Source organism: Gossypium hirsutum, chromosome A13, assembly GCF_007990345.1.
Source record: "Gossypium hirsutum isolate 1008001.06 chromosome A13, Gossypium_hirsutum_v2.1, whole genome shotgun sequence".
Taxonomy (NCBI): Eukaryota; Viridiplantae; Streptophyta; class Magnoliopsida; order Malvales; family Malvaceae; genus Gossypium; species Gossypium hirsutum.
Genome location: NC_053436.1, coordinates 67,283,370 through 67,295,929, shown reverse-complemented (window position 1 = coordinate 67,295,929; position 12,560 = coordinate 67,283,370). Strand labels below are relative to the sequence as shown.

Here is a 12,560-nt window from a genome sequence, read left to right as displayed (position 1 = left end):
TTTGTGGCATCAAAACCTTTCTTTTTGAACTTATCACTTCCATTCTTTCCTTATTTTCTGAAATGTGATGTTCTAACATACTGTTGGTTCCTATTTTGCTAAATAGCAGGTCACAGTTTACTTCTTCTTCTTCAAAGATTATTGTTATTTCGCTATATAGAAATTGGGTCACGATCATTTATATCGGTAGTTCTTTTCTAAGTGTTTGATTTGTGCAAGTCATCCTCCCGAAACCTTCTTTGATGTTTTTATTCAACCTATTTCCCATTATTTACAATTTCATTTTGAATTCCAACTTGAAACGATACTTAAATTAAACAATCGAGAAATTCAACATCTTGTAATTTAATTCACGAATACGAGTACGCATCACTTTCTGGAGATCTACGACACATTTAAGATCAACGGTGTTGCAATGATGTCATACGCTTATGGTTGTTCCCATTCTCTTTGAGGAACAAGGAAAAACAATGGTTGAATTCATTTTCACGGTGTTCTATCACTACTTGGGCTTAGATGACTGAGAAGTTTTTTGTTGAAGTATGTCCCACTGGCCAAAACAGCTAAGTTGAGGAATGACATCTCTTCTTTTGTTCAATTTGACCTTGAGATGATTTACAATGCATGAGAGAGATTTAAGGATCTATTGAGAAGGTGTCCTCATCATGGACTACCTTTGTGGCTCCAAGTTCAAACTTTTTACAATGGTTTGAATCCTTCGACTAGATAGATAATTGATGCAACAGCTGAAAGAACATTGAATAACAAAACACCTAAGGCATCCCAAGAATTTATTGAGGAGATGATACTGAATAATTATCAGTGACAAGTTACGAGAGTAAGACCTGCCAAGGCAGTCGGAGTTTTTTATATTAATGTAGTCTCTATGTTGGCAAGTCAGGTTGAAGCTCTTGGTAAGAAAATTGATGGTTTGAGTTTATCTAACTAGGTGAATTCGATAATGCAATGTGATGCGGCTAGAGCAAGAATGGTTAATCTGAAATGTTTGCCCTTCAAATCTAACATGAAGCCCTTCAAATCTAACATGAAGCATGAGCAAGTCGACTTTATGGGTATTAATTCTAAACCTCTTAATAACCCTTACAGTAACAATTATAATTTAGGATGGAGGAATCATCCAAATCTTTCTTGGGGTGGTCAAGGAAATCAAAGGTCACAACCCTCTCCGAGTTTTCATCAACCTTATTAGCAAGAAAATAAGTCGAATCTAGAAAAGATGTTGACTAAATTTATTTCAGTGTCAAAAACTAGATTCCAAAACACTAAATGACTTTAAGGAATTAGAAGGAGTCCATTCAATACCTAGAGAATCAAATTAGTCAACTTGCTAAATTGGTTTTGGAGAGAAACAAGGTAATTTTCCTAGTAACATTGAAACCAACCCAAAAGAGCAAGTCCACACAATCACTGTACGAAGCGTGAAAGGGTTAGTCCAGCTTGAAAAGAAGCTGAATCTAGACACTGATGAGAAAAATGATAGAAAAAGCATAAATTGGTGGTTAGAGAATACAAACCACCAATTCTATATCTGGAAAAAGTGAAGAAAGACCCCATTAATGAATAATATGGTAAATTTCTTAAACTTTTGAAAAAATTACATATTAACTTACCTTTTGTTGAAGCCCTTTTGCAAATGCCCAAGTAGACAAAATTTTTAAATGAGCTATTACCAAATAAAAAGAAGTTAGATGAACTGTCCACTGTGGAGCTTAATGAGAAGTTCTCAGTCATTCTCCAAAACAAACTACCCATCAAGCTTAAAGATCTAGGGAGTTTTACTATCCTTGTTTTATTAGTAGTTTAAATATAGAAAAATCTTTGGCTGATTTGGGTACTAGTATGAATTTAATGTCTTATAAAATGTTCAAACAACTTGGTCTCAAGGAACCAAAACCTACTAGAATGAGTATTCAATTAGCTGAAAGATCAATTAAGTATCCTAGGGGTATTATTGAGGATGTACTTGTTAAAGTCAATAAATTCATATTCCCTATTGATTTCGTTATATTGGACATAGATGAGGATGTTGACGTACCCATGATTTTAGGTTGACTGTTTTTAGCCACTACGAGAACTGTTATTGATTAGGGTAATGGTGAGTTAAATTATTTTGGAACAATTTATCTTGAATTTTTATTTATTTATTTTTGCTAATGTATTTTTTTCAAGTACATAATGTCAAGCACACGAGGCAAGAGTAAGGTACCTACTCAGTCCAAGAAACAAAAGGTTACTAGGATTTCATCTTCCTCCTCTCATACCACAATCACTCACCACCGATACCTCACATTCAACCATCCACCCCATGAAGAGAGGTACCAACACTTGAAGGAAAAATCATTAGGTTTGGGTTGGTGTATTGACTAGGAAGCCCTTCAGACAGTAGGTTTATCTGCACATGTTCATACTTTATTAGATGTGACACCATAGGAATAGTTCTTTGCGATTGTAAAGTCGACGTAGCTTATTTTCGAGTTTTTCTCCACTTTTTTCCTATAGACTGTGCTATCGTTAGGGGATGAACCATGAGCGATCTCATTTCGTCTTAAAGGCGTCACTCGGTCTTTGAGTATTGCAGGATTTTGTAGTCCCTCTCGACATATATTTTGTTGACTTCTTGGCTATGCCCGAGTTCTCCATCGTCCTAAGGCACATCCATCGACCAGCCCATCTTTGCTGGTTTGACATATCTAAGGTTGCCACTCTGTACAACCTGAGCCAGTCTAACGCTAGGTGCCTACCTTCAGCCCTATGCTACATTCATGTTATTTTAGCCTGCACTTTGATTGGTCGAAAGGAGAGTATGAGCGTCGTAGGCAATTTAGATTTGTACTTCTTATAGAGTATGCATGAGCAATACCTGATTAATCTAGCCCATTTCGTGGCCCAATTTTATCGGCATTAGAGTGAGCATCTACGGAAAGGACCTATCTGTATGGGTTCATACTTCGAAACCACTGAGAAAATCGGTACACATAGTTTGGTTGGGGACATGACACCACAAGGCTTAAGTATAATGAAACATACGATGATGGTTGCCCGTCGGCCAGGGGCTTTTGGTGATCAGTATGTGTTGCTACCTATCTGACTCAGCAGAATAAGGATGATGAGCATCTGGATGATGACTCCCACCACTACCATGACCCATTCCCAATCCTCCAGCCAGTCACTCTACTATTGTGCCTAAGCATACTATTACACTTAAGTATATCTAATGCCTTCAGCAATAGCAGTCAAAGCGAATCTATCGTATTAAGGCATATTTACAACAAATGCATCAACATTTTCGTATTTCTTCCACTGTTTTATTTATTTTGATTTTTATTTTTATTTTTATTTTCAGTTGTACTTTTATTTTTATTGTTAGTTGTTTTTATTTTCTTTTTGGGACTTATATGTTTTATTTTATTATGCACTTTACTCTTACTATTTTTTCTGTTGTTTTTTCTACTTTTTTATATCTTTTTTCTTATTTATTTTTATCTATCTTCTAATTAGTGTGCTTGGAAATATATACTCTATTTAGAATCTCCTACAATTCCAAATTTCACTATTCCGGCGAATTCATCCAAATTCAGGGTAGCTTTAGTTCTCTCCCTCCCTTATGATATTTTGCTTATTGGTTTATATTTATTTGTATATTAAGGGCAATGTACATCTTAAGTGTGGGGAGGATTTTATATGTTTATTTGATATAGCCCTTGAATTGTTGTTTGTATTTAAGTAATTTGTTCAAATCTATCATTAAAGTTAATTACTGTGGAGTTTTTATTGATTTTATTTGGGTTTAATTTGTACATTTTTATGCCTTGTGTTTTTTATATTTTAAGACACGAAAGAGTCAAGCATGATAAGTTATTTTTTCTAAATTATTATTTTAGGTTGTCTCCGTGAACTAAAGCATTATCTTGAAATTTTAAATTTACAAGTTTGACATCAAAAACCATAAATTTTTTTGTTAGCTTTTGAGGCTATAAAGCATTTTTTTTCTTGCTTATTTTATTTTTAGTTATGAGTATGTCAGCCTGATCTATTATTTTATAACTTACTTTGATTATACATGTCGAGACCACATTATTGATTTGATATATTAAAATGATAGAGGCGTTTAGGATTTAACCCTTATAACCTTTAAACAACTTACTTGTTGTATTAACCCTAGTAAACCTAGTTAATCCTAACACTTTTTTTTATTTAAAAATCATTCATGTTAACCCAAAAACCCACATTAATGTTGTAAATTTTCTTTTTATTGACTCTATTTTTGTCGAGATTCGATTTGGTTAGTTGTCTGACTATATTTTATCATTTGCATTGTTGAATTTTACTTTGTTCTTAAAAAAATGAAAGAAAAAAGGAAAAATATGAAGAAAAAAATTTGATTGAGCTTAAATCGTTACTCTCATATTTGGTATAAAAGCTTACATCCACTCTTTATTTCTTGTTAATGTAAATTCTTGTAATTCGGCAACTACTTTTTTTTTGTTTGGTAACTTATCAATTTGACTCTCGATTGTAACCAACTTTTTTTACCTTTTTCATACCCTTAACCTAAGCCCCGTAGCAATCTTGTAAAGTCCTTTTGATTGATGTGTCATCTCATTTTTATAGTAGTGGAGGTTTGGTTTTCAAGTAAGCCTAGTAATAACATTTCTTGCTCAACTATTGAGTGCATATTACTTGAACCTTAAACAGTTTGAGTGCTTTGAGTGAACCTTAGTGAGGGTGTTAATTATTGTTGAATTTGAATTTCAGGTAATTATTGAGATGGGGGAGACAATTATGTTTTTATTCTTTAAAATTCACTCTTTGGATTGCTTGTGTTATTTGGTGTCATTTTTGTTTCAATTTCCAATGCATGATTATTTGTAGATTATCCTAAGACATTTTCGGTGAAAATAATAAATTAAAGGAAGCTAACTTGAACGTGCGTTGAGAATTTTGGTCAAGCATAAGCAAACGCTTAAGTGTGGGCATAGTTGATAAATGCTAAAAGTAACATATTTTAACCTCATTCTTAATGCGTTTTTGAGTGGTTTTTTTATGTTAATTGTGAATTTTATGCTACTAATCCTTTATTCATATTTTAATGCTTAATAGAGCACTTGGTAGCAAAAGGAAAGAAAAATGAGTGAAACTAAAACATCGAAGCAAGCTGCAGGAGCCACATAGGCTTAGACCATTCTATACGGCTTGGCCACACAGTTGTGTGACCCACACATACGTGTGGTAGGCTATGCCGATTTCATATGATTTCACACTGAACAATGGAAAATCACGATTTTTAGGTTTTTCGGGCATTCTAAGAATATATATGAAAAAAATAAGAAGATATGAGTGAGTCGTCATAGAATATTCAAAAAAACAACTCGAAAAACAACATTAAAACCAATTTTGAAGTAGACTTTCGTCAAGATTGGAGATTCTCAGTTGATTTCTTATGAAGCCATAATGAGTTTCTTTATTTGTTTTTTTTTTTCGGTTACACTATGTCTTGGATGTTTTTATTTTCAAGCATGAACTAAATTTCTAAATACTTAGGGAGATGAACCCTATGATGGATTCTGTCATTTGATTTTTATTTTACTCAATAAATACTTAGTTTCTTGTTTTCAATTACGTGTGCATAATTCTTGGTTTGATATTTCTAGATTATTGATCCATGTTTGATGTGCTTAAATTGGAGGTTGAATAGACCCTGTTTAAAACTACATCTTGCATAATTGAGTGGAGTTGCATGCAATCCTAGAAATAGGACAACATAAATCTATCGGATTAGAGTCAAATCTAATAGGGGAATCCACAACACAAGTTAATGCGATAATAGGGGTTTTAATTAGAAAGAAATTTCAATTAATCAACCTAGAGTCAGTTGCTCTTATGCTCGAAAGAGATATTAGCATAATTTAGGGATTTCTACGAATCAAGTTACTAAGTAAATAAATTGTGTGAGTTAGATTGATAATGATAGATGAAATCTGGGTGAATTCTTTCCTGAGTATTGTTTCTCTTCTTAGCTATTAATCGATTATTTTCTTGTTTTTTTTGTCGTGTTTGTTAGTAATTAATTTAGTTAATTTCAGTTTTTAATCAATCACTCAAATTATTAAGTTAAATAATAGAAAGACAATAATTACTAGTACTTTCAGTCTTCGTATGAACAATATATTTGCTCACCATAGCTATACTATTAATTGATAGGTGCACTTACCTTAGTCAAATTTGTAGTTAATTCCGTGGACTTCAAATATACGTTGAAAAAAAATTATTTGAGAAACTATGCCCTTTTTTTTTTAAATTTATCGATCTACGCTATTTTTGGAAAGAGAAAAGAAACCGTGCCCTACAGGATGCATTTTCCTTTCAATAATAACATTTCCAATTATAACTTTTCTAACGACTACAATGGTTCCAAAAACCATAAATTTTTCTATATAAACCCCTCCAAACTTCATTCTTTTCAACTCAATACTCAATCCTCAATCCTCAGTCCTAAATTCTCAATCCTTAATTTTCAATTCTAAATTCTAAATTCTAAATTCTCAATTCTCAATTCTCAATCCTCAATTCTCAATTATTATTTTTAATTCTTTTTCTGAATGTTATTCTCTTCGATTTTATTTTATTCCTTATAATTTGTAAAATGACAAATCAGCTGATTTGTTTGGATGACAAGAATATCTCTAGCGTTCAATTACAAATGGTAAGAAAATATTAATATATATTTTTTTAATTTTAAATAGTACATTACTATGTTGTTAACATTATTATTTTTTTATGTTTATATACTCAACCTGAAGATCAGATTTTGGAGACGTACATAAACAGTTTAAGTGAAAGTGCATTGGATGTCATTTATGGACACTTGCGAGATGCAAAATTTTTGTACGTGACTCATATGCTAGGGGGGACTAAATTGGATCATCCACTTATCAATGCTTTGGTCAAAATATGGAGACCAGATAAACACACATTCCTTCTTTTTTTACGGTGACTATACAATTACACTCAAGGATGTTAGTTTACAACTCAGTCTACCGGTATATGGGGAAGTCATTACGGGGCTAGTGATTAATGTTGATTGGAGTGAAACATGCGAGCAACTACTAGGGAAGGTGTCAAACAAGTTTAGGGGTAGCTGAATCGAGATGAGATGGTTGGAGGACAACTTCAAAACTATCAAGGCTTCTGCGAGTAATGTTGAAAAAGAACAATTCACGCATGCATTCATCGTGAGGTTCATCGGGGGTCTGCTAATGCCAAATAAATCTTGAAATCTGGTACATTTAAGTTGGCTACTACTAGTAGTCAGCTTGAAAGAAACAGGATGACTTAGTTGGGGATCAATGGTGCTGGTGACATTGTATCGAGTGTTGAAACCACAAAAAGTTAAAATCGACGGTTGCATGCTCCTTCAATCATGGGCATGGTATCAACTAACATTTTTATGCCTCCGAGTAGAACTCCCTTACGAATTCCCACTCGTAATATGGTAAAATTCATTTGATAAAATCATTATCATTTTAATTTTCATTATTGTAATTTTAAAATAACATATTATTTGAATAGGTGGAACAACCCTACGAAACACAGTGATATACTGACTGAGCTCGAAGGTATTCGGCTAGCTTTAGATCAACAATCGAAGATGAGGTTAATTTATGAATTTCAAAGTTATGTAATATTGATTCCAACATTTAAAATTAAATATTAGGCACATGCTAAAAATTTATAAATTTATATTGTAATTTGTATAGATACCATATGTGAATATGAGGATTCAAGAATGCATACCGGTCGATTTTTAGCCAATTGCAACATCTGGCATGTTAAAGTGTCATGATCATTTTTCCAATGGTCGAGATGTATGAATTTGATCGAGTGATGCGACAGTTTAGGTGTATGCAACGTATTCTACAGCCACCCTAGAAGCTCGATGACCTGCACAAGATTGACTTGTAGGGGAGACCCGAGGAAGATTGATCAATATTCCACAAGAAGTATATTGAGATTTGGAAATGTAAGTACGATTACTTGGCAACATGTGAACTATTTCGTACACAGGAGTTGGCAACATCTCTAGATTAAATGGATTGGTTCAGGCATAATGACAAGTCGTATCTACTACCAGCTTCAAAAATAAGTATGGAGGCCAAGACAAGAGCCCATCAATCCTTGGCCAGGAAAAGATGCCACGAGGGGATGAACATTTACTCCATCTCCACAAGAGGACTCGATTGTCATGCAATATCTCGGTTAGTATGGTTGATGTATTTTTTGTGCTAACCTAGTTTATTTTACACAAGCACCACAACATGCACAATCATTCCCTGCATCAACACCTTCAACTCTAGTTTATTTTACACAAACACCATAGCACGCACAATCATTCCCCTCATCAACACCTTCAGCTCCAATTTATTTTACACAAACACCACAACATGTACAATCATTCCCTACATTAATACATTCAGCACCAATTTATTTTACACAAGAACCATAACACCCACAATCATTTCATGCATCAACACCTTCTCAATAGGTATATTTCGCATGATCGCCACTCATCGTACCATATTGCACGCTGATGCCATCTGTAACACTGACGTATTCGATATCTCTAACAATTCCCCCTTTTTATTCGTAATCGACCCATGTGACACCATACAATTATCTACCGATAATGTCGTAAACACCCCCAGTATCATTGTTCTACCGTTGTGAGTTTTCCTCACAACCCGGACTCATACAAGAGGATGTACCATGGGTGGCTAAGACACAACCGCAGTCAACCATAGAGGAAAGAGATGAATATGGTGATCAAACCCAATGTGCATGTGAAGATGAAGATGAAGTCGATGAGGAGTCACCAACCTAAATAGTGTGATGGAACCCTAGGCGTGCCTGATGCCCACTTGGTTGTGGCACACATTCAGGACGCTAATGATTATGTTATTTATAATTTTCCCAAATTGTATACTTTGTTTTACATCTCAAATGTACACTTATTTAAAATCTACAAAAAAATTTATTAAATTGGTTTTCTTTGTACCATATTATATAATGAGTTTAAAATTTACAATTATTTCTATTACTTTTTCATTTACGTTTTTCTCTATCCATTTGTTAATTACAATATTTTTTAAAATCAAAGGTTTGATAACAAGGTAAGAGAAAAGATTAAAATTTTGGCTTGCGTATTGTAATATAACATACTTCAATAATTAATATTAACTTACAATTTACAGAAAAATTAGTGAATAAATGAATAAGTTGGTGCCTTTACTGCATTAGTTATTGTTTTAATTAACTCCTCTCCTCAATGCTCCTAGGAGGTATCGACATGTTGGCTTCGTATGCCCTGGATTCCTACAATAATCACATAACCTCAGTGTGTTCCCCCACTCCTGAATATCCATATTGCCTCGTATCTAAGTTGAGTTCGACCAACCTTTTGACTAACGTCGCGAGTGCTTATCTGGTACCAACTCGAAAGGAGTATACGAGGTAGGCAGCTACATGTTTTCACTTGGAACATGTGGGAATTCAGATTTCCAAACATTATATGTACGTTCAAGTTTTTAAACTTTGTCAACGTAGGTCATGCAATCTACACTTCTCGAGGCACATGCTACAATTTCATGTGTGTATGGATAACAAAGTACTTAAAATCTTCTACACTCGTAAGTCATTTGGCTTAGGTCTATGCGGTATGCTCCCCCAATAACTCATTGGCCGAGTCTATGAGGCTGCGAAACCCAAAATACTAGATTTGTTCACAAGTGACATACTAAAGTCATTGAGTTCACTATTTCTACATTTTCCCCCAATATCTTTCAAAAGAGACTCGCACCAAACGTGACTGCCCTTTATCTATCCTGCATATGTCTAAGCCTGCTTTAGAAACAATACTGCTAATCGAAAATATGTTTCCTTGACCACCGAGGCTATCAGAAAATGACGTGTCCCCTTCAGTATGAAATTAATGCATTCCACTAAGTTCATTGTCATGTACCTATATCGTAGTCCTTCATCATATGATTGTGTCTACTACTCATTGGGTATCCCATCGAGGTACACTACACCCTGTTGGTTTACAACCCATAGTCTCTTCTACATTTCATGGAATCGGAGTTGGACGAGCTCGTACTTTGTCAATAACAATCAATATTGTATTCAAGAAACATGACCCAAATGTATATGTCAAACTATTATACATGAAATACATATTATGCACAACATACCCATGTTACTGACATTTCATCGCTCCATATCCTTATGGTATAGACCGATGTAGTTTGGCCCTATATGACGTAAACAATAGCTATGGTGTGCACGATCACATAGGCTTGAAATGCAACCTAGATTTTGGTGCTCTTATTGGAAATGATACATACATCGGGTTACCGCACAACATGCCTTCTCAAGGTAGTTAAGAAGAAACCACAAGCATCTCTGGATTCAATGGGAGTTACTGCAAATTCCATTGGTAAGATTTTTTGATTACCATCCTGTGCAACAACTAATGAAAACTAATACTCATATATTTTGTATAGAAATGTTCCGTTAATTTGGACAAGTGGCTTACAGTACTAGAATGTAGTTATGCATTGCACGAAAGTCTAGAAAAAATGATGGAAAACTCTTTTTTTAGAAACCAAGCAATCATTTTAATACACAAGCTTCGTCTGCAGCTCAGTTATAGAACCTGGTATGTATTGTTCTAGTACTTGATAAACTGTAATTTATACATATTTTTACCCCATGCTTAATGCATTTTATGGATGATTTTCCATTAGAATTGGTGAATTCGATGCTCCTAATACTTTAATTTCATGTTTTATACTTAGAAGAGCATAGGAGAGCGAAAGGAACGAGAAACGGGCCAAAAATAGAGAAAAGTGGACCAAGTATGAATTCAACACGGCCTGGACCTCCTCACACGGGCAGACCACACGGCCGTGTCAATTTGGAAGATTCGAAGCACGACTCACACGGGCATGTCCCTGCCGAGCCCAAGTTGAGTCCAATCAGAAAATGTCAATTTTGAGGGCTTCTAGGCATTCTAAAGCCTATAAATACACCCTAGAGAAGGAAAGTAAGGGGACACGGAGGAAGGAAGGAAGGAATTACTCGAAGGAAGCCGATTGATCCATCTTAGAAGCCGGATTCATCATCAAGACTGAAGATCTCCCTTCAATTTCCCTTCAAGATTTTTGGGTTTTCTTTATGTTTTGTACTCATTATTCTTCTGAGGTGTTTTCCTTTTTAGTTATGAACTAAATCCCCTAAATACCTAAGGGGGATGAAACCTAAGACGAATCTTGTTATTAATTTCTGAATTGTATGATAAATATTTAACTTGTTCTTAATTATGTGTTCTTAATTCTTGTTTTGATATCCCAGGATACTGATTCAAGATAAGCTCTTATTCAGAGGAGGAATAGACCCTGTCTGGGAGTACATTTTTCATAATTAAGCGGAGTTGATTGCGCGCCTAGAGATAGGGTGACAAGATTTTGCCGAATTCGGGTGAAACCTAATAAGGGGATCCATAGATCGAGTTAATGCAACCCTAGGGCATTAATTAGAGAAAAGTCTCAATTATTCAATTTAGGGATTAGACGTTATTAGTCTTGAATAGGGATAATAACATAACTTAGGGATCTCTAAAAAACAAGTTAAATGAATAAATCATCCGATTCGGAGTCAGAATAACAAGTGAAGTCTAGGTGGATTTTTCCTTAGGTATTGTCTTTATTCAATCGTTTTCCAAAAGTAATCCTCCAATTCTACTTTCTGTGAATTCTTAGATTAGTTTATTAGTTAGTTAAAACAAACCCCATTATTTTTAGGCTAGATAATAAAAAGACAGTCATTACTAGTACTTTTAGTTCCTTTAGGTTCGACAATCCGGTCTTGCTAAAACTATACTAATGTTCGATAGGTACACTTGCCTACATCGTGATAATAGATAGTTTCAAGAACGATTTATTATAAATATTTAAAACCTGTCACATGAAAATCGCGATCAAGTTTTTGGCGCCGTTGTCGGGGAATTAAGATATTAGGAACGCTCAATTTTTATTACTTTCGTCATTTATTTTCTTTACAATTTAATTTAATTTCATTTAATTTAATTTATTATTTATTAATTTACTTTTTCTTATTTATTAATTTACTTTTTCTTTCTCTTGACAGGTTTTTATAGTTTATGACTAGAAGAAACCCATCAGGACCACTACTCTTTGACGAAGAAATCAATCACACAGTTCGCAGAAACCAACAAGAAATAAGGCGAAGCTTAAGATACACAAAGAACGAGCAAAAGGACGATACTCAACCCCTAACCGAAGAGATGGCTGAAAACCAAGACAGTCAGCTACCTCCTGTTTTGCGGTTAATCAAAATCTTACTCCACGCACTATGTATGATTATGCTAAACCTTCTTTAATAGAAACTGAATCGAGCATAGTTAGACCTGTTGTAGTTGCAAATAATTTTGAACTAAAACCTAACACTATTCAAATGATACAGCA

The 12,560-nt window shown here is 34.3% G+C and overlaps 1 non-coding gene across 1 annotated transcript; it reads right to left on the bottom strand.

Moving 5' to 3' along the window:
• Nucleotides 1-565: 565 nt before the first annotated feature.
• Nucleotides 566-672, bottom strand: LOC121212844 (small nucleolar RNA R71). The gene has a single exon (XR_005908217.1). It is a non-coding gene; the product is annotated as a small nucleolar RNA R71 (small nucleolar RNA).
• Nucleotides 673-12,560: the final 11,888 nt, after the last annotated feature.